The sequence below is a fragment of the Pelobates fuscus genome, chromosome 13, assembly GCF_036172605.1.
Source record: "Pelobates fuscus isolate aPelFus1 chromosome 13, aPelFus1.pri, whole genome shotgun sequence".
Taxonomy (NCBI): domain Eukaryota; kingdom Metazoa; phylum Chordata; class Amphibia; order Anura; family Pelobatidae; genus Pelobates; species Pelobates fuscus.
The window spans coordinates 55,331,976-55,354,452 of record NC_086329.1 but is presented as its reverse complement, the minus strand read 5'-3'; positions in this window follow the sequence as shown (position 1 = coordinate 55,354,452).

Below are 22,477 nucleotides of genomic sequence, written 5' to 3'. Positions count from 1 at the left end.
GGAATAAAAATAATAATAATAATAGTAAAAACCAAAGAAAAAAAGGGGGAGTAATAGAATGCAACCGATGATATGTGCAGTGCAAATATCTCTATCCCTGATATAGAGCAGGGTAGTGGATATTCGCTCCAATTGTTATACTTTGTATATTTCAAAGATGCAGTTAAAATGTATATATATATATTATAGCAATACAGTATAGGGGACTGAATGCTAAAGTAATACAAAAATGTATCACTAAAAGTAGAAAGCAATGGTCCAAACTGGATACTTATGACAAAAAACAGTTTATTGGTAAAAAGTTAAAAATATAAAAATATAATCCAGGAACAGTTCATACAGTGATTACCAGTCTAATGAGGCTCAGAAAGGTGCAGAAACCTTTGGGTATGGCTGGGATTGATGTGGATTGTCTTCGGCCGATGAGCGTTTGAAATCCTGCTGCCGGTAATGACGGCGTGATTCTCTGTGTGCGTCCCGATAAGGATCTCTCTCCAGGGGACGTGCACTGCAAATGGCTCCACTCAGCAAATGCGCCAATGGTTCTGTGCGGATACGGACCTCTGCTGGCAAAACCTCTGTATGCTTGATCTCAGTCCTGGTGATTCTTTCAAACGCTCATCGGCCGAAGACAATCCACATCAATCCCAGCCATACCCAAAGGTTTCTGCACCTTTCTGAGCCTCATTAGACTGGTAATCACTGTATGAACTGTTCCTGGATTATATTTTTATATTTTTAACTTTTTACCAATAAACTGTTTTTTGTCATAAGTATCCAGTTTGGACCATTGCTTTCTACTTTTAGTGATACATTTTTGTATTACTTTAGCATTCAGTCCCCTATACTGTATTGCTATAATATATATATATACATTTTAACTGCATCTTTGAAATATACAAAGTATAACAATTGGAGCGAATATCCACTACCCTGCTCTATATCAGGGATAGAGATATTTGCACTGCACATATCATCGGTTGCATTCTATTACTCCCCCTTTTTTTCTTTGGTTTTTACTATTATTATTATTATTTTTATTCCATTGTATTTTATTTTCTGTTTTTATCTGTTGCTATTAGATTCATCTTCTGTTTTTACTTTTCATTCCTTCGATTTTATTTCTATCTTTGTATTTAGATCTGCAGCATATACCTATTTGGTTTTCTTAAAGGCATAGTACGCTATTTTATATCTCTATTCTTACACCTTCTATCACACTTAGCCAATATCACAGGTTAGCTCCTGGTATCTGCATACCACAGCAGAGGGCTTTGTTTGCTAATTGTGCTTGCGTACGCCGTTGTCGCATTGTCAAATGTTTTGTTACCTCATGCACAATGAAAAAATAAAGAATTAAAAATAAAATAAAAACTATTTTCATCCAAAAGTGGCAAAATGTAAGTAATAAAATAAAAGGGTTTAATGGCTAAATGAAGATTTACAATGAATTAACAGCTGGACATTAGCTCACTAGGTCCGGTGACTGCAACTTAGAATTTAAAATAAACCTTAATGTTATCATCTGTGTAAAAAATCTGACTATTTAAATTATTCCAAACCTGAAGAACACTCAAATCATTAAAAGTGCTCCTTTCTGCCCACACTACACAAGGAGTTTGTTTGCAGCACTTAAGGTTTTATACAGACGCTTAATAACTATGCATTACCTGAGATGATCTAGAACTGTTGCTACACTCCATATTTTGCTCACCTTAATTGGGAAGTGAGTCAAGGCCTGCCATTGCAGAAAAGTGATTTAAAGTACTCTGTGTTCTATTAAAATACTAAAAGCAAGATGGAAAAAGAAGAGAGGTTATAGAGTCCGTCGACATTTGCAGAGCAAATGAGACATTCAAATGAAGAGTAATAACTTCATTAACATTGACGGTGCCTGCTCAGCTTTGACAAACCAAAACTCGGTGCTGCAGTAGGTTTGAAGATAAACTGTTGCAGACTTCAAAATCAAGGATTTCTTTAACCCCAGAAGGACCAATGACTGTCTATGCTCTATGCCAGGGGTAGGCAACCTTTTAGCAGCACTGTGCCGATATAGGATTGTGATGTCCCGTAGCGTGCCGGTCCTATTTTTTTTATAAATCGAGGCATGTATGCTGCCGTATTCTGCTTGTGTTATTTTTACTGTAATTGCTTTGTATCGTATTTGTGCGTATATATGCAGGGCTGTCTTTAATAATGACTGGACCCTGGGCAAAGCATTTGCTTAGGGCTCCCTGGACCCTGTCCCCCCTTCCCAGGCATGCAATCACATCCTCCACCTCAATACAGTGGCGGACCTAAAGAAGAGAGGTGCAAGAATTCTTGGCGGTCTCCCTGTTGCTCGGGTGATTAAAAGGTAGATCCTCATCTGTCGTGTAACTCCAGAATAGCATTGACAGCTAGGGCTCTACCATTTACTCATGTTTGCAGGTCTGTATTTAGCACTAAGCAGTTTTTGTGTGTTTTTGTGGAATATGTTTGTTTGTGGTGTTGGCGTGATTGCAAGCACACACACACACACAGATATACTGACACACACAGAGACATGCTGTCATACAAACATACTGACACACACACAGACATACTGACACACACACAGACATACTGACACAGACATACTGACACAGACATACACTTTAAAACTCACCCTCCAGTTTCCTACCTTTCCTGCTGGCGGCTGAAGGCGTTGGGAGTAGGGGTCTAGAGCTCTTGGCCAGCCCCCCTCCAATCTGCTTCTCTTCTTTCCTGCGCGCTCCTCTCTTTGTGGGAGGAAGTGATGCGTGGCCGTCACTTCCTCCCAGCCTGATGCCGAAAAGCAAGGGGCCCGCTTGCGCTGTTAAAGCACCTCAGCGTGTGACCGGGTCCCTGCTGACAGACGCCCAGCGGGTGGTCCTTTGTGCATGGGCCACCCGGTGGGCCTCCTTAGTGTGCAGATTACCAGCCAGAGGGTTAGAAATAGTTGAGGCCAGCAGGGCTCACGGTGCAGCTGCCCAGTTTGCCCCGTGTTAAAGAAGGCCCTGCGTATATGAGCTATTATATTGTTTATGTTCATGAGTAGTTTATGGTATTGTGTATGATACATATGAATGTAAGCTGTGTATGGGTGCTGCTTGTGGAATTGTGTGTGTGTGTGTGTGGATGGATATGTCAAAGTGTGTGTTTGGTAGTGTGTGGGGGCTGTTTGGGGTATTGCATGTGGGGTTGTGTGCATGTATGTGGATTGTTAGTGGTGTTTCGTTTGTGCGGATTGTGTGTATGTTTGTGTGTGGGCTGTCCGTATTATTTGTATGAGGGGAGGGTTATTCTGCATTTCTGTGTATATCTAGCAGTGTGGGTGGCTTCCCTGGGTTCCAGTGGGGACTAGTCCGGCCAGGTACATGTCAAGGACAGGAGCTGCAACAGCAACTGCGAGCTGCTCTACTACAGAGTGGCTTCCTATTCACAAGTGCTGGGAGGAAGTGCTCTGAGATCACTACCTCTATGTGCTGCAATGCATAAATTGAGGATTGTCCTTCACCACCTTTTTGGATTAGCAGATATCTGAAGTTTTACTGGGACTCCTGATAGGCCAGAGCCTGTTTGACTCTAGCAGCCTTGAGTGCCGTGCAAAGACACCTTGAGTGCCGTGCATGGCACTAGTGCCGTAGGTTGCCTACCCCTGCTCTATGCTATCAGAGCACTATAGCTCCAAAATTGAAAAAGTCTCTAAGTCGGCTATGCTTTCAGATAAACTCTCCTTGAATCCACTTTGAATTCTCATTTTAGAAAATAACCCTGTAAGTTTTTTTTTTTATTATTTACCTCAACTTTATTAACCTCTAGTAAACACTGTAACGGCATTTGCTGGTGTAAAGAAACAAATAACTAAGAGTTCTCTGAAAGTGATAGTCCATCTTTAAAGGGACACTATAGTCACAAGAACCACTACAGGTTACAGCTATAGCTTGTCCCTATAGGATTTTTTATGCAAGCACAGCTTTTTCATAGATAAGGCAGTGTCTACATTGGTCACTAATAACACCTCTAGTGGCAGTCACTCAGATGGCCACTAGAGGTGCTTCCTATTCCAGTGTTGTACAGCGTGCAGCACTGGTATTCAGCGTCTCCACGCTCTGCGTATAGAAACTGAAAGATGGCCAAAACAAATAAACCAAAACAGATAAACAGATGAAATGGTCAGAAACATTGCCTTATACTTCTAGGTATATATATGGGATTTGCATAATTACACTTATCTTATGTGTATGTGCAACCAACAGGGAAGAGGTTAAAGGAGAACTATAGTGTTTGGAATACAAAGCTGTACTCCAAATCAAAAGTTAAAAAATCTTTTTTAATATACCTGATTCCAGCGCTGAGGCTCATCGGTGCTGGACTGGGCTCCTCCTCTGCCGACATCACAGGCTTCTGGAAACCTAATTTAATCAATGCTTTCCTGTATGGGATTTAGACTCTGTTAGAATCGAATAAGTACCCATTACAGGCAGTCTTGACCCAACAATTGTCATATTGTAGAATTAAAGGGACACTATAGTCACCAAAACAGCTTTAGATTAATGAGGCAGTTTCGGTGTATAGATCATGTCCCTGCAGTATCACTGCTCAATTCTCTGCCATTTAGGATTTAAATCACTTTGTTTACACAGCCCTAGTCACACCTACCGGAATGTGACTTCCACTGCCTTCCTAAACACTTCCTGTAAAGAGTCATCTTATGTTTACACTTCCTTTATTGCAAATTCTGCTTAATTTATAATATCTTATCTCCTGCTCTGTTAATAGCTTGCTAGACCCCTGTATGTAATTAAAGTTCAATTTACAGAGGAGGAGATACAAACTCTTAAAGTAAATTACATCTGATTGAAAGGAAAACCATTTTGTTTTCATGCAGGATGAGTGAGTCACAGTCAGAGGTGTGGCTAGGGCTGGATAACCAGACAAAATAGGGATTTAACTTCTAAATAACAGAAAATTGAGCAGTGATGGTTCAGATGCAAGATCTATAGACTAAAACTGCTTCAATAAGCTAAAGTTGTTTTGGTGATTATAGTTTTCCTTTAACCCCTTAAGGACACATGACATGTGTGGCATGTCATGATTCCATTTTATTCCAGAAGTTTGGTCCTTAAGGGGTTAAGGGGACAGGGACACTGCATCCAGACTACTTCAGTGAGATGCCTATAATCAGTGGCTCAGACATTTTTATTATTAACCCCTTAAGGACACATGACATGTGTGACATGTCATGATTCCATTTTATTCCAGAAGTTTGATCCTTAAGGGGTTAAACATAGACATTGGGCTCAAAGACTGGTTCACTGCTTTACTGTAAACCTCAGGCAATATACAGTTGTAATCAAAATTATTCAACCCCCATTGAAAATCAGGTTTATTGTCAAAATGTACAGAGTTTCTGCTGTTTGCAATAAACAAATCAGACAAAAAAAACACTGAAATAGCTCAACACAATAAATGCTTCAAAAGGTTTTCCAAAATTCAACAAAAAATGCAACTTGTTCTCAAGTCTCAAAAGTATTCCACCACCTGAATAGAATCCCTCACAACAGCACAAATATCTAAGCTAAGCATATCTGATTGGTCTATAGCCAGAGAATTGGTCATTAAAAAAAAAAATACTCCAAAACCTTAGTTTCTCAGCCTCTTAACTGTATCTACGGCAATCAATAAGGGGTGTGAGGGAGGGGCGAGGAAACTGTAGAACTAAGCATGATTGACACAGTGTATTTCTAACACTTGGACAGTTTTTACCACTCCAAATATTTTTTTTTTTTATAGGAACAAATAAAGGGATCTTCTGTTCCCCCTGCCCGTAAGAACTATCCTCTACTGATAAGGCATTCTAAACGGGTTTGTATTGCATTTGTTAACTGTCACAAAACAATGTGAAATGTTGAGTTGATATATGTACCTTACATACTTGCTCTTTCTAAGGTCAACTAAAAGAAAATGGAAATATCCTAAATAGCGGTGATATTGGGGGGTCGTGTTCTAATCGCCAAACGTAAATAATAACCTGTTTACAAGACATCAGATATGCTAAATTATTGGCTTACAAATTATTCTGTTTATTGGCCAATATGACTAATTTCATTATAAAATGCCCAGTGCTTTACAATTCCCTTAGCATTGAGATGCAAGTGAAATGACTCCCAGTGTGGAATGATTGTACAGACCATTTCCCTCTGTTAAGCATGTTATTAAGAAAGCGTTTCAAAAAATGTGTGTCCGAGAGTTCCAAATTAAATAACTGCTAATATGACCATTACTTTTCAAACTGTGAAATTCATTAGCTTTACAAAATGTCATTATTTCTGAATATTGAAACTGAAAATGAAATGTACCTGGACTACACTGAGCTGGAACAAGGAATATGTACATAGTGCAAAGAGGGGAATAAAATGTGTAGTTTGGGGAGGGGGGGCATGGAAGTTAAAGTTTATTAAAGAGCACCACCTACTGGTTGAACTTGGCAATGCAGCAGTGTCACATAGAAACACATAGGAAGACCTTGTAACCTTGTAAGGCACAATGTGCATTGTCTTTCATTTCATCCTACATAATGAATAATATTGTGCAGGACATTTATTGCATTTCGAATGCTTATTACTGCCATTTAGTCTCTAAAGAAAAAGAGATTAATAATAAAAAAAAAGTCATTTGTTCACTGACTTGTATCCAGGGAGCATTCATAATGGTAGCTTTAACTACTAAATGAGTGACTTTGTTTCACGGTTAGTGAACGCAATGTGGGGGTGTGTACAATCCAGTTTGGAAGTGACTCCTACGTTCTACTGCACTACATAGAAAATGCATTCAAATCTACAAAAGAAAAAATATAATAATAAAAATAATATTTCAAAATTAAAGGGACACTATAGTTAGCAGAATAACTACAGCTTAATGTAGTTGTTCTAGTGAGTAGTATAGTCAGTCCCTGCAGGTTTTTTATTGTAAACACTGCCTTTTCAGAGAAACACTGCCTTTCCAGAGAAAATGCAGTGTTTACAGTACAGCCTAGGGACATCTCCAGTGGCAACTCCTCAGACGGCCATTAGAGATGCTTCCTTAGTCAATGCTGCACAGTGTGCAGCACGTACATTCAGCGTCTCCACGCTGTGCATGAAGACATTTAACTTTCCCTATAGAGATGCATTGATTCAATGTATCTCTATGAGTAGATGCTGATCAGGGGCGGACATACAACTCATGGGGCCCCTGGGCAATAGAAGATCATGGGCCCCCCTTGTACAAACCAACTTGCAGACTACACAAATATACCTCACACCCACATGCACACACAACCCCCACACTACAGTCTCTATCCCCAATTACATTCCCTATGCCCACTACAGCCTTTCTTCCCATAATACTATATCACCACTCCAGCCCCTACCACATCACTACAGCTCCTGTTCCTCCATTAGAGTCCTTGTCTCCCCACTACAGCTCCTATTCCCCCATGACAGCCCTTAACGTCGACACTACAGACTCTATCCCCAATTTAAGTTTGCCTCTGATTAAATATTCCCCTGCATGGCTAAATTAATGTTTTATATGTGTACCATTTTTTAAGTTGATAATCTGCATTGCGCTCAAGGATGGAAAAAAGGGTACAACTCCCACAATGCTTTGCCAGCTGGGCATCTACCATTTGCCCATCATTGCAGGGTTGTACTTAGCACTGGGTATGTTTATATGTGAGCATGTTTTTGAATGCAGTATGTGTGAATGTAGGGGTGTATTTGTATGTTGTGTGTAATGTACTGTTACCATTTTAAAGCAGTGGTTTACTTGTGTGTTGTATTTGCTTTTGAATGTAGGGGCGTATCTGTATGTAGTGTTGATGTTTGAATGCAGGGGGATATTTGTGTGAAGTGTTGGAGTTTGAATGCTGAGATATATACACTGACAGACACACACACACACACACACTAAGACATACAGATACACTGACACTCACACAGATACTCAGACGTACACTAACACACACACACAGATACACAGAAGCACACGGTCACATACAGATACACACACTGACATACAAATACACACACTGACACATATACAAATACACAGGCACACACAGGCACACACAGATGCACACTAACATACATACAGATACACAGACACACACACAAACATATACAGATACAGACATATAGATACGCACACAGACACATAGACACACATACAGATACAAAGACACACATATAGATACAAGCACACACAGTGGAATAACTAAATAGAGAGGGTCCTGGTGCAAGAATTTTTTGCCCCCCCCACTCAATTGCAAGGATGGACAAAAGATAGATTTCCATCTGTCGTACAACTAGCACAATGCTTTGCCAGCTGGGGATCTACCATTTGCCCATCCCTGCAGGGTTGTATTTAGCACTAAGCAGTGTTTGTATGTTGGATTGTAAGTATTTTCTTGTATGGAGTATGTGTGTGTGAATTTAGAGGTGTATTTGTGTATAGTGTTGTGTTGTGTATTTTTATGTACTGTGTAGTGTTTGGTTTTGAATGTAGGGGTCTGTGTGTATGTAGTGTTGACGTTTGAATGCAGGGGTGTATTTGTCTGTAGGGTTGGCATGTGAATGCTGAGATGTACACATACACTGCCATATACACATAACGATACACACTGACACAGATACACAGACACACATGCATACACACACACAGATACACAGGTATAGTCATGCAGATACAGACACACATACCGTATATACTCGAGTATAAGCCGAGTTTTTCAGCACATTTTTTGTCCTGAAAAACCCCAACACGGCTTATACTCGAGTCAATAGTCTGTATTATGGCAATTTGCATTGCCATAATACAGACAGGGGCTGTGGGGGCTGTCAGAGAGTTAACTTACCTCTCCTGCAGCTCCTGTCAGCTTCCTCCTCCTCCGCGCCGTCCGTTCAGCACCTCGGTCAGCTCCCACTGTAAGTCTCGCGAGAGCCGCGGCTCTCGCGAGACTTACAGTGTGAGCTGATAGAGGTGCTGAACGGACCGGCGCAGAGGAGGAGAGAGCTGACAGGAGCTGCAGGAGAGGTAAGTAAACTCTCTGACAGCCCCCTCCTCCCCCCCACTGAACTACTAATGCCACTAGACCACCAGGGAAGGAGAGCCCCCCTCCCTGCTATGTATAAAGCAGGGAGGGGGGACGAAAAAAAATAAAATGAATATTACAAATAAAATAATAAAAAATAGATATTAAAATAATACAAAAATAATAATTAAATAAAATAATAAAAATTAATCATAAAAAAATATTAAAATAATAAAAAAATTAAAAAAATTGCCCATTCCCCACCAAGGCTCTGCAACACACACACACACATACACACACACACACACTGCATTCATACACACACTGCACACATACTCATACACACATACACACACGCACACACACACACACACACACACACACACTGCATTCATACACACACTGCACACATACTCATACACACATACACACACGCACACACACACACACACACACTGCATTCATACACACACTGCACACATACTCATACACACATACACACACGCACACATACACACGCTGCATTCATACACACACGCTGCCTTCATGCACACACGCTGCATTCATACACACACGCTGCATTCATACACACACTGCACTCATACACACACGCTGCATTCATACACACACTGTAAATAAATATTCAATTAATATAATTTTTTTAGGATCTAATTTTATTTAGAAATTTACCAGTAGCTGCTGCATTTCCCACCCTAGTCTTATACTCGAGTCAATAAGTTTTCCCATTTTTGGGGGGTAAAATTAGGGGCCTCGGCTTATATGCGGGTCGGCTTATACTCGAGTATATACGGTAGATACACAATAACACAAATACCAATGCACAAATACACACATACAGATACACAAACACACACATATAGACAGACACACTAATAATACAAATACACAGCCTTACACATAGACACAAAGATATAGATAGACACACAGATAACATTACATAGTAACCACCCCTCCTGCTTTCATACCTTTTTGATGCAAGAGGGTTTTTTCCCTGGTGTCCGGTGGCATCTGGCTGAATGTGATGGGAGTCAGGCTCTCCTTCCTATGGTGCTGCCTCTTGGTCTCCCTCCCTCTCTCTCTCCCAGCAGCTTGTTTGTAAGAAGGGAGGAGACTTCCTCCCAGCAGAGCAGCAATACATAGATCAGGGGTCCGAACGCACTGATATAGGGACCCCTGATCATTTCTTTTCCGTCGTTGTGGCCCGTGCAGGAGGCGCACATCAACGTCAATACGAGACATAGCGCGCCTCCGTGCACTGGGCCGCATTCACTATCTCCTCCCCCGGGCCCCATCTGTACTTCTGGTAAGTACTGCTGCCCCACTGGGCTTGAGGACGGCGCAGTTATTGCACGTCGGAGACGAGCAGCCGGTGTAAAAGTTGTAGCGTGTGTGTATCTGCGGGGGGCCCCCTTTCTCGGCTGTGCCCTCGGACCATGTCCGAAGTGCCCGACCGATCAGTCCGCCCCTCATGCTGATTGGCCAACCCGACATTTGGCCCCACACTGCCCCTTTGACGATCTCAGCCAATCAAATGCTTTTCCTATAGGAAAGCATTGGATTGGCTAAGATAATTAATTCTGCCAAAGAGGCAGATCGGGAGCAGGACCAGCGTCGGCAGACTGGAAAAGAGCTACGTTTTCTTACCTTTTAAGGTGGGGAGGGGCGGCAAGCCACTTAAATGTTGGAATTAACACTATAAGGCCAGGAATACACATAGTGTTCTTTTTAAATAATTTTGAAAGTTCTTAAATCTATTGCTCTTACACAGATATACTGCGGCAGATATACTGCGGCAGACAATCCCTTTCTTGACCAGAAAGAACCTCCTCTAATCAGGAATGTCTTATTTAGATCTGTAGAATTGTTTCTTATCTTATGCACTACTGTCCAGCAAGAGTTTATTAATTTCAGGAGGCATGTACTAACGAGCTATAATTTTAAATTATTTTAAAATACGGACTGCATAATAATGACCATGCATTTATAATAATAAAGATATTTACTTGTACAAGTGAATTTACACTGACTTATAACAGTTTCTGTTTCCATGTAATTGTGCTTCTGAAAATAGGACACCACAGTAGATTATCAGAAATTAGGATGCATTTAATGTCAAAACTTAGATGCGCCCACTGACACACGATCAAAAAAAATCTGGGAACGATAGAGATTGACTGAAAATTGTCATCCGCTTCCTGGTTTCTGTGAAAACAAAATTAGATTCTGGGGAAATAGAACAAGAAAATAAGTTCCGGGAAAATAGAGGAACGTATTTATTTTTATTTAGTAAATGCGGACACTTGGGATAAATACACCAGGATTGCCCCTTACAATCATTATAAAATCTATTAATGAAAAAGTGCATTACATGTGTTACACACATAAAGAAAATACTAAATTGATGCCATTAAAGTGAGTAACATGCGTATCGAGAGAATTAACACATTGTTATATTCTTTATCAGATTAAGCTTATTATTAAACGTCATAAGAGACCTCAGGCAGCCCATCTGCTGCTGCTGACAATAATCTTTTCTTACCAAACCATGCAATGATTTTTATTACAGAAAAGACAGTTACCTAGAGTGAGCAGATGTGATAGTTAAGGATAGACAGAAATACGAAATGTACACAACTCCTATGAGGCTTTCCTAAAATGAATATTGTCATGTAGTATGTGGTTGATATATAGAAGAATTATCACCTTAACCGGATCACGAAAGTGACACCGATTTAACCCCTTAAGGACCAAACTTCTGGAATAAAAGGGAATCATGACATGTCACACATTAAGGGGTTAATGGAACTGATGTGTTTTTACCCTAAAGTGTTTATTGTTATTTCATTTTATTGGCCTTACAATCATCATTTACAACAGGGGTACCCAAAAGGTAGATCCGCATATGTTTTAAAACTACTGCTTCCATGATGCTTTGTCATTCTAAAGGCATGCAAAGCATCGTGGGAGTTGTAGTTTTACAACATCTGGGCAATTTGGGTAGCCCTGATCTACAAGATCCAGTGCTATGTACAGGGCTGGAAGGGTTAAGGATGTATTGTTTCTCTCCCATATCTCTCCTGTTCTCTTCCTCCCTATCTCTCATTCAAATCAAATTAAATCACTGTTCTCGGAATGACAAAGTAAATTATTCTCTCTTGTTCTCTCTTCCAATCTCTAGCTCGCTCTATTTCTCTCATTCTGTCTCTTTCTTGTTCTTCCTCTATATGTTCCATTTTGTTTTTTCTTACTTCTCTCTCTCAACCTGTATCCACTCTTACCGACATGCTTCCTCTTTTATTCCTTTTATCTTTTTTTTCTCTATCTTTATATTCTCCATCTATGTATTTTTCCCTTTTTCTTTCTCTCTCATTCTTTCTATTTATCCTATTTTTCTCTCTCTCTCTTTCTTTCTCTCGCTCATTCTCTATATTTTGTCTCTCCTTATCCTGTTATTTCTCTCTCTCTTTCTCCATCTTCCCTTTTACTTTTCATTCATTTTATTTTCACACTCTATTTTCTCACTCTATAACAACCCCCCCCCTCTCTCTCTCTCTCTCTCTTTCTCTTTGATCTCTCTTTTCTTTCATTTCAATCCCTCTCACACTCTCTTTTTCTTTCTATCCCTCCTCTATATCTGCACTCTCTCTCCATCCAATTCTCAGGATGCTGTCTCCTGCAGTTCAGCATTTCCAATGATCTAGATGTTCAAGATATGAAAATTCATATGAGACCCTTTGGCAAGTGAAGACAGCTCAGCGCAGTACGTGTGTTTTTCATTTTATGCTGAGCCTGGCAGCAGGAGGACGGCCAAGACCTCGGTTGTGGATACAGCTACCCCCAGGCCTCATATGATTGATCGCACTGATTCCAAATCTAGCTTTGTGGGATCAGCAGGCAGCAAAGCCTATTACTCGATGTCTTGTTGGCCCAAGGTGGTAGCTACCAGTATGGTTACTGCAATCCTCACCGCTACCACAGAGGGAGGGCACGAACATCCATCAGGATCAACAGTGAGATGGGGGGAGGGAACAGTAATTGGTAGAATCATTTCTAGAGAGCTGGGAAAAAGCTGGAACTAATGAGGCTAATTCACTAAACAGTGAGATTTTCTTTTGCATTAAAAACCAATATACAAATCTCAAATTCTGGGTAATAAAATGTGTTTCCAGGTTAGTTTTGTTGTCAACTCATCGCGATAGATTAGTGAATAAATGCCATTGTAGAAAACTACTGGAGAAACTTCAGCAGGGTTTATACATTACACTGTGATTATTGGGGATTGCACGATTTAGATGACCAGGTGTTGTAGAACTATAACTCTCAGGATGGTTTGCATGCCTTTAGGATGGCAAAGAATCATGGAAGCTGCAACTTCAAAACATCTGGGGATCTACCTTTTGGGCAGCCCTGAAGTAGAGGGCTGCATGTAGGTTTAAAAGGGAACCGTCACTTCCTTGGAATTGTGCCACTTGATAAAACATTAAATACAACCTATTTTATTTAATTTTTTCACATAATACACGGCCTGGGCACACACTTCATCTCATACCAGTATGACAACTGCCAGGAGAACATGGCAGGGTTAATAACAATGGTTAATAGGAAATCAAGGTAGAGGTGCTCAGTTCTATGATATGGAACAGCAGTGTATTTCTGATTTAAGTTACTTTTTCAGACCTCACAAACACGTATTTGATAATCAGTTAGTGACAGATGCATTTCCAAAATCTTTGTGTTCACGATTGAGGTAATTTTTGTTTTACTTTTGTTATGTGTTTGCACCACTGTGCTTTTCCACTTTCTCATTAGAGAAACACTATAGCGTTAGGAATAAAAATTCCGAATGCTATAGTATAGCAGTCGCCATTAAGGTGAACAGTCACCAAAAGGTATTGCTTACCATTTACCCCACTCAGTGCTGCTCTCTCTCTCTGCGGCTGGCCGCCTCCTTGGCTGAGATCAAAACTTGCTAATTTTAGTCAATCCAATGTTATCCCATAGGGAATTATTGGGAGGCCAGTGCACATGCACGGCAAAATGGTTCGCTGCTCCAATCGAATCGTCTCTACGAGGAAAGAGGAAGCACCTCTGGTGGCTGTCTGAGTGATAGTTACTAGAGCATAGAAAAGGTAGAGATAAAAAAACAGGTTGCGCCAAATGTTGATGCAGAGATGTAAAACAACACTAATAATAAAAATTAGTAAAATAGTATTTAGAGAAGAGTCCTAAATTTGATTGATAGAATTCTGAATAGGGAAGGTGAAGTACAGCAGTTATTGTAGTGTATTCACCAGTTTATGCAGATTTTCTGATGTGAAATGACAAAAAAAAAATCATAATAGTAACAACCTGATACAGTGTAAAGGCTGTAAAAGAGAACATAAATAGAATGGGGAGAGGGTCTGTTGATCTGTGTATTGGAGTTGTGACAGTGCATTGCAGGCAGTCCTAATTTAAAGTTATGTTAATAAATGCTGTTTTCTACAAAGCGCTCATGTGGACCTTATACCTCTACTATTATAGAAGAGCATCCAAGTCCTGAGCAGTGCATAAGTGTATAAATATCTCCTGCTGTGATCCCCTCAAAGTGTATTATGTTTATAATGAATTTACACAAAGTGACTTATCAATTAGGTGGTGTGTTTTTTGTACAGGAATGACAATTATTTTTTCACCTTTTCTTGTTAATACTTTTATATTTGTTGGGTTGCACCCAGCCCAAAACTTCCTGATTGAAGTAGCTGTGCAGAGGTGATGGGCACCGGACTAAAGTCTTTGGGATAAACTATTAATTGGTAATGGTTAGCTACCAGTCAGGCTTGTTGACCATTTTGTTCAATCAAATGTTTCTCATAGATATGCATTGTGGGCTTAATGTGCATGCACGGCAATTGCCACAATGTGCAAAACAAATGCTTCCCGCAATTCTGGAATTGGAAGCACCACTCAATGACTGCCAGGGTGACAGCCACTGGAAGTGTAGTAAGCCCTGCAATGAAAACTGTAACTTATCTCTGAATTTTCAGCTAGCAGCTCCCCATTTACAAAACAGAGTGAAAAATATATGTTTTGGAACGGAGAGCTACTGATAAGACTTCCTGATTGAAGTAGCACGGCAGAGGTGACGGATGCCTGACTAACGATTTTGAGGTTAAACCATTCACTATTGGTCCAACCCCTGAATGTAAGTCGGCCCCCAGTCCATCTCACACCATATCAACTTTATTGTGTTGAAGTTGTTATGGTTCCTGGGCTGTTCCTTTGACAGCTATTAGAGTGGTACTAAAACTCTCCTCTTATTTAAAGGTGTATGGGAATTTGGGATAGTACGCGGGTAACTTTTTATTTTTATTTTGTAAAATGCCAAATTGTTGTTTTATCCTATTTTTATGTAGTAGCTAAGCATCCCATGTTTTATACTAATGGTATGCTTATATTTCCAAAACCAAAAGTACTTGGTAGTGTACATGTTAATTTTTTTTTATTGTTATGGCAGATCTTTCATTTTTATTTCGGATAGCTTGCAACTTATCAGGGTTGGCCCACCTCCAGATTGCTGTGCAATTTAATGAATTTTGGCTCTTCCAAATGGTAATACAGAATGAATCAAGCTGCATACCATCATATTTTTTTTTATGTATTATTTGTTTATCTCATTTTTGTGTTGTTTTTTTCCCCTTTTACCCCATATATAAAATAATACAATGGCTGTATTCAACAGTAGATAAGTACATAAATACATTTTGTAGGTTATTTGCAACTGGCATTAATGAAAAATATTGCACTCAAAAAAAAGTCTTATTTAAGTAAATGTACAATTCCTTGTTTTTGCTAATAAACCAACTTCTATGTAATCCATCACTCTACTTCTCCCATATTAAAGCGCCAAGCATACACACTGTCTCATACGTTCTGTTTAATTGAGTGCATAGGGCATTTCCTGACACTAGTGATAACTAACAAGAAAGCAGTATTGTAATCAATTCCAGCTAATTAAAGTTATATAGCGTCACCTAGTGGTTTTGACCTCTCTGTTAGGATTTCATGGTGAGTGGTAATGGTAAGAGAAAAGAAAAACCCCTATCATTTGGAAAAGAAATAGAAACTGCCAAAAATGAAATATATCACAAACTGGTATATTTATAAAACATGCAATAATTACACCAGTAGAACTATTTACTTAATAGATGGTTGTAGTGAAAGGAGAACGAACTGTACTAAATTAGGACAAAACATACCTTATCTACAAATTAAGTTTGCAGCATTGCAGAACTGGCTATTTGTATTATTAAATTGTCCTCCAAGTTGACTTTCTGTTTCCCACATCTTGTTGTTTACTAAATAGACATTTAAATAAGTTGTTTTTAAAATATAACACGATCAACCAAAAGCAGAGATAATTTACAAAATTAATAAGAGGAATGGAGCATTTTAGTTATGAAGAAAGGTTAACACATGTAAATCTGTTTAGTTTAGAAAAATGGTGCCTCAGAGGGGACACGATAACATTATACAAATATAATCTGGGCCAATACAAACCATTGTCTGGGAATCTATTTACAAACAGGGCTATACATAGGACACAAGGTCATGCATTTAGACTGGAAGAAAGGAGATTTAGTCTAAAGAAATGTTTTTTTTATAGTGAGAATAAAAAAGGATGATGTTTCTCTGCCTGAAGAGGTGGTTTTATCAGAGTATGTCCAGATGTTTAAACAACTGGATGCATACTTGCAAAAACCTAATGTTCAGGGATATCATTTGTAATTTGTGGGGTAACAGCTTTTTGATCCAATGAGAGATCTGACTGCAGTTCTGGGATCAAGAAGGAATTTTTTCCTAGTTTGTTGCAAAAGGGAGGGAGGAACTTCAAACTGGATTTTTTTTGCCTTGTTTTCTCAAAATCAAAAACAGATGTGCGAAAGGCTGAGCTTGATGGACACGTGTCTCTTATCATCCTATATAACTATGGAACTAATATTACCTATAGTTAAAGTACCATATAATTCATGTAATGTCTGTTAGGAGTGTGATTTATGTACATTGCACTAAATAATAAATAGGGTTTATTATTATTACAGTTTCATAAAATTTAAGTAAAATGGGAACTTTCTCGTGTATGCTTTCTCTATAATAACTGCCCGGGGCAAAGGACACAGCTTATAACAATGATTGACAGGGAGCTAAGATAAAGGCACACAGATGCAGGGTAAAAAGATGTAGATTTCTACATTCAATTTTATTTTTTTACGCCTCACAAATACATATTGGGTAAATACAGGGATAAGTAGGGTAGTACCAGTTCACCTTTAAAGTCTCAAAGAACCAGTAGACATTTCATTTTCAATGTCTACAATGATTAGGGACGCGAGCTACCAGAATGGGAGATGCAGATAATATTAATGGTTATTGAAAAGGGAAGAAACATAGAATGTGAATGTGACGGCAGATAAGAGCCATTCGGCTCATCTAGTCTGCCCAAGTTCGACTTTTAAATAAAATGCAAAGCTAGAAAATGAAAAATATTGATTTGGCTACTTCTATATGTATATGAGAAATTAAAAAAAATGCTGGTTTAGTTCTATTATATAACTGGTACACACATCACTACAGTCACAAATCCTGATATACTGATCAGGCACAACATTAAAACCACTGACAGGTGAAGTGAATAACATTGATTATATAATTACACTGGCACCTGTCGAGGAATGGGATCTATAAGACAGCAAGTGAACAGTCAGTTCTTGAATTTCATGCGTTGAAAGCAAGAAAAATGTGAAAGCAAAAAGATCTGAGAGACTCTGACATGGGCCAAATAGTGATGGCTAGAGCACCTCCAAAGTGATAAGTCTTGTGGGGTGCTTCCGGTATGCAGTAGTTAGTACCTAGCATAAGTGATGCAAGGAAGGACAAGTGGTGAAACCATGTCAGGGTTATGGTAACCCAAGGCTCACTAATGCACATGGAGCGAAAGGCTAGCCGATCTAGTCCAAACACACAGAAGAGCTACTGTAACTAAAATTGCTGAAGAACTTAATACTGGCCATGATAGAAAGGTGTCAGAACACACCATGTATCGCAGTTTGCTGTGTATGGGGCTGCAATGGGTGCATGAGTGTCAGAACTGGACAATGGAGCAATGGAAGAAGGTTGCCTGGTCTAATTAATTCCATTTTCTTATAGATCAGGTGGATGGCTCAGTGTGTACATTGATTACCTGGGAAAAATGGCAGTAGGAAACATTAGATATAGCCTCCAGAGGTTATGCAATACACTTTGGGACTTAGTGTCAGCTTGGCTACATCACACTCCCAACCGCACCTCCAGACCCACCCACATCTCCTCCTATACCTCCTGTATACAGTGTAGGCATCCAAGCGGCAGCTGACATCTTGTGGCAGAGGCACTACCATCGCGGAACCCAGCGCCGACAGAGGACTTTGGGGAGCCCAGAGGGATGGATTGTTTAGGTATGGTGTGTGGCAGCTTTCAGTACTGTTTATACGGTATTCCATTCCAGGAATGGCTCCCCCAACTTTACACTTGTAAATCTATAAACAAAAAGAGCCATCAGTAGTACATACTGTATAGTGACTGTTTATTAAAAGTACTTGCAGTATAAAAGTGTTAAGTTTGCCTTTCAGGAGATGTTATCCTGATGTGTTCACTGGGGACTAACTCCTAATACTACAGTCTCTCTTGTGCCGGCACTATATAAAAAAAGCTGGAGATTGTGATGATGGAAAAAGAGCCTGGAGATCCGTAGGACTTTGTTGTGTGTTCCACCTATGTCTGCATTTCACACAGCTTTCCTCAGCTTCAATCCCATTGCAATACTCCACATCACATGTTTCGTGAAGGTGGTTGCACTTCCTCAGAGGCTGTGTGGAATGCAGGCTGCGGGTGGAACACACACCGAAGCACTACGGGCCTCCAGAATAATGTTCCATTGATTTTGAATTTTGGATTTACTTTGACTATCTAGTTATACCTATGTTGAGAAGTGTCAGGTAGTATTACATACAATTATATCCACTTGAATTATTCTGTCATTCTAATTGTTTCCTATATATTAGCTCATGGTCACCATTTTACTTTGGTACTTGTGGTTGTATTCATATTATACCAGATTTTGGTGACTATTGGAAATTTGGAATGTATCTGCATATGTAGTATCTCTGTTAAAAACTTTGGATGGGGCTCACCTAAAGGGACTGAGTGATATCTGCACATCTAATATGGCAAAATGTGTCATAACAGATACTCCTTTTATATTCCTTCACTTTCCAGAATGGTCATGCATCTTTCATACTTACAAGGGCTTACACAATTCTTGTTTGACCTATTCTGAAAAGCATTGTAATGTCCATGTTGCCTTTTAATGCATGCAACGAAGTCTGGGCTCTCAAGCCCATACATTATGTATGCTGCATTGCTCAGTTATTGGATTCCTCCAAGAAAAAGTTACTGGTTCCATCCATTTCTGACATTTTGCTTCAGTAAAGCATGTTTCAAAATGTCTTTCTCTTTCACCTTTGATCAGCTTAAAGGAACACTATAGTATTAGGAATACAAACCTTTTTCCTCGTGGTATCAACGTGTCCCCCCTCCCCATTTACCATAAAATAATATATATATTTACTTACCTTTTTTCAGCACTAGGGCTCCTACAGTGCTGCTCACATCTTTGCCTCTCGCAACGTCATAGAGAAGTTTTTGAAGCTTCCCATAGGAAAGCATTGAATCAGTTATACAAAAAGTAAAGTTTATAAGCATCTAAGCATTGAATCAAGTATACACTAAGTTTCACTACGTTATCCAGGTTTTGCAGCAAGTAAAACAATACAAACAGAAAATATTGATAAACGCGGCAAAGAAAACAGACACAATATGTACATACATGCAGTTGATAGAAGTCTCCATATACAAAGCAGTATTAAGCTTGAAGGAAGTATAAACAAGATAAAAAATAATAGTGCAATGTGTAGTGAATGGATATATTAGATATGCCAAAAACACACCTTACAGAGCTACTAAAAGTTCTAGTGTTCAAACCCATCTTAGGATATAGCGCAGTCAGGGACAACAGGTGCCTCTCACGTAACAACACAGTGATATGTGCAGATAAAAAGAAAAAGGGTCAATGGCACATTATATGACTCTACTAACCATATATTGACTTAATAAAAGTATTATACTTACAAATTCCAAGCATGAACCTGTTCTGGATATGAAGGGCTCTGGTGATTTAGTTGAAGCAGGATGCCATATATGCATATGTCATAAATGTATATAAAGGAGCTTACCTTTTATTAATAAAAAATATAATAATAAAATAAAAATAGCACAGATAGGAATCCACATTTAACGCGTCCATGTCTGTCAAGATATTTAAGAGTGATAATTAGTCTTGACCAGTTTCTGCTTCCTCTGCTTCCTGCTTCTGGAATTTGGTAGTCGGTGTGATCGTCGTTAGGAAGAGACATTTTGCAAGTCTGGTGCTAGATGATGACGTCTTCTGTTCGGCAGATACATCTGCTGTGTTTTCTATCGCTGTTTGTAGCATAAAATACATCCTTCAAAGTATCCTTGATGACATTGAGTTGACCATCTAAGGTTTTACAACCAAAGGCTCATCCTAATGTGTGATTGTGTAGGGAGCCCTATTTAGTGGTTGAGAGAGTGTCATATCAAGCTGCTCAAGTCTAATTCCATCTGATTCTAATGTCTTTTGTGCTATTTCTGGATGTGCAGAAGGAGTCTACAGTGTCCCTTTAAAAATTAAAAAATGTAATGCGTACATACATTAAAAGAGCCAAATACATTGCAAATTTACAGATTTCTAAATGTTAATAATAATAACATTTCAGTTCCATCTCTGGGAGTGGAGACCCAAAAATTTGAGCATGCATGCATGTGCCCCAGCATCTTTCGCAAGATCTCTAGTATTAAAATAAAACTCAATCTTCTCATGCATGACAATGTTTTTTAAAAGCCAAACTCAATAACCCTTCACCAGTTGTTAAAATTTTCCTTTACCGTTTGTCATTGTATACAAATCATTTATCTCTCTAATAATATAACTCAGATTTGTAAGATCGAAAAGCATTACTGTTCAATTAATAGTCAGTTTTATTAATTTAATTTCTTTTACGGTGCTATTCCATGATAAATATTCAACATAGTCACACGGAGAATACTGAAAAACAATTAAATTGTATTTTTCTCACTTACAGAGCCAAATTTACTATAACTCTGGGGTAGGTATGTATGTTATGCAATATTTAGTAAAACAGCAGATAGAACCATGATTCAATTATTTATCAGGAAAAGATTTCTTACTTCTGCAATCATTGGAGAAAGGAAATGAAATGAAAATAAAAGTATAGCTGTTCAGAAATGTAACTTGATGGTTAGCAGAGGAGTCAGTAAATGCTTAAAAATTCTTACAACAGGGGCGTGGCTTAGCGCTCGGCGCGAACGGACGCATGTGAGACCGGCTCCGTTCATGATCTGGCCTATACAGCGATAAACTAAGCGACTGTGACCAGCAATAAGCACTCAACTCACCCTCAAACATGGCTCAAGGTAAGGGGAAGCGAATCCCCGAAAAAAGCGATAAAAACACTTTTTTTTCCGTCCGCAATCAGCCGCCCAAAACTCCGAGCACAGGAGATCCAAAACAAGATGGCGACGATACACTGCCACTGCAAGACTCCCCTGGGAGCAGAGACCTGCCAGTCACACAGGATATTTTACAAGCATGCCTGGGTGAAATGTCAGACAAACTACTGCACAGCCTTAACAAATCAATCTCAGACCTGAGAAGAGATGTGCAGGAGCTGGGGGACAGAACAGCCCGTATGGAAAACCGCATGGGCGAATATGCGGACGCACATAATGATATGGCGGATCATGTCCACCAACTGGAACAGGCACTGGAGTCCTGCCAAAATAAAGTTATGGACCTGGAGGATAGGTCAAGGAGACAGAATATACGGATCAGAGGGATTCCTGAGACGGTAAAACAGCCTGAAATAATGGCATACCTCACAACTTATTTTAAAGTGCTAGCCCCAGACCTCCCAGCAGATATCTTGCTTATGGACAGAGCACACAGGGTCGCAAAGCCAAGCTTCCTTCCAGCAGAAGCACCCAGAGATGTATTGACCCACCTCCATTACTACCATGCCAAAGAAGCGCTGATGAAGGCATCCAGACACCGTAAAGACCTCCCAACCCAATACTCCTCCATCCAGCTTTATACTGACCTATCTGCCCAAACTCTAAAGAAAAGGAAGGAATATAAAGAAATAACGGACGCTCTCAGGCACCATGAGGTACCTTATCGATGGGGTCACCCAGTTCGTCTGTTAA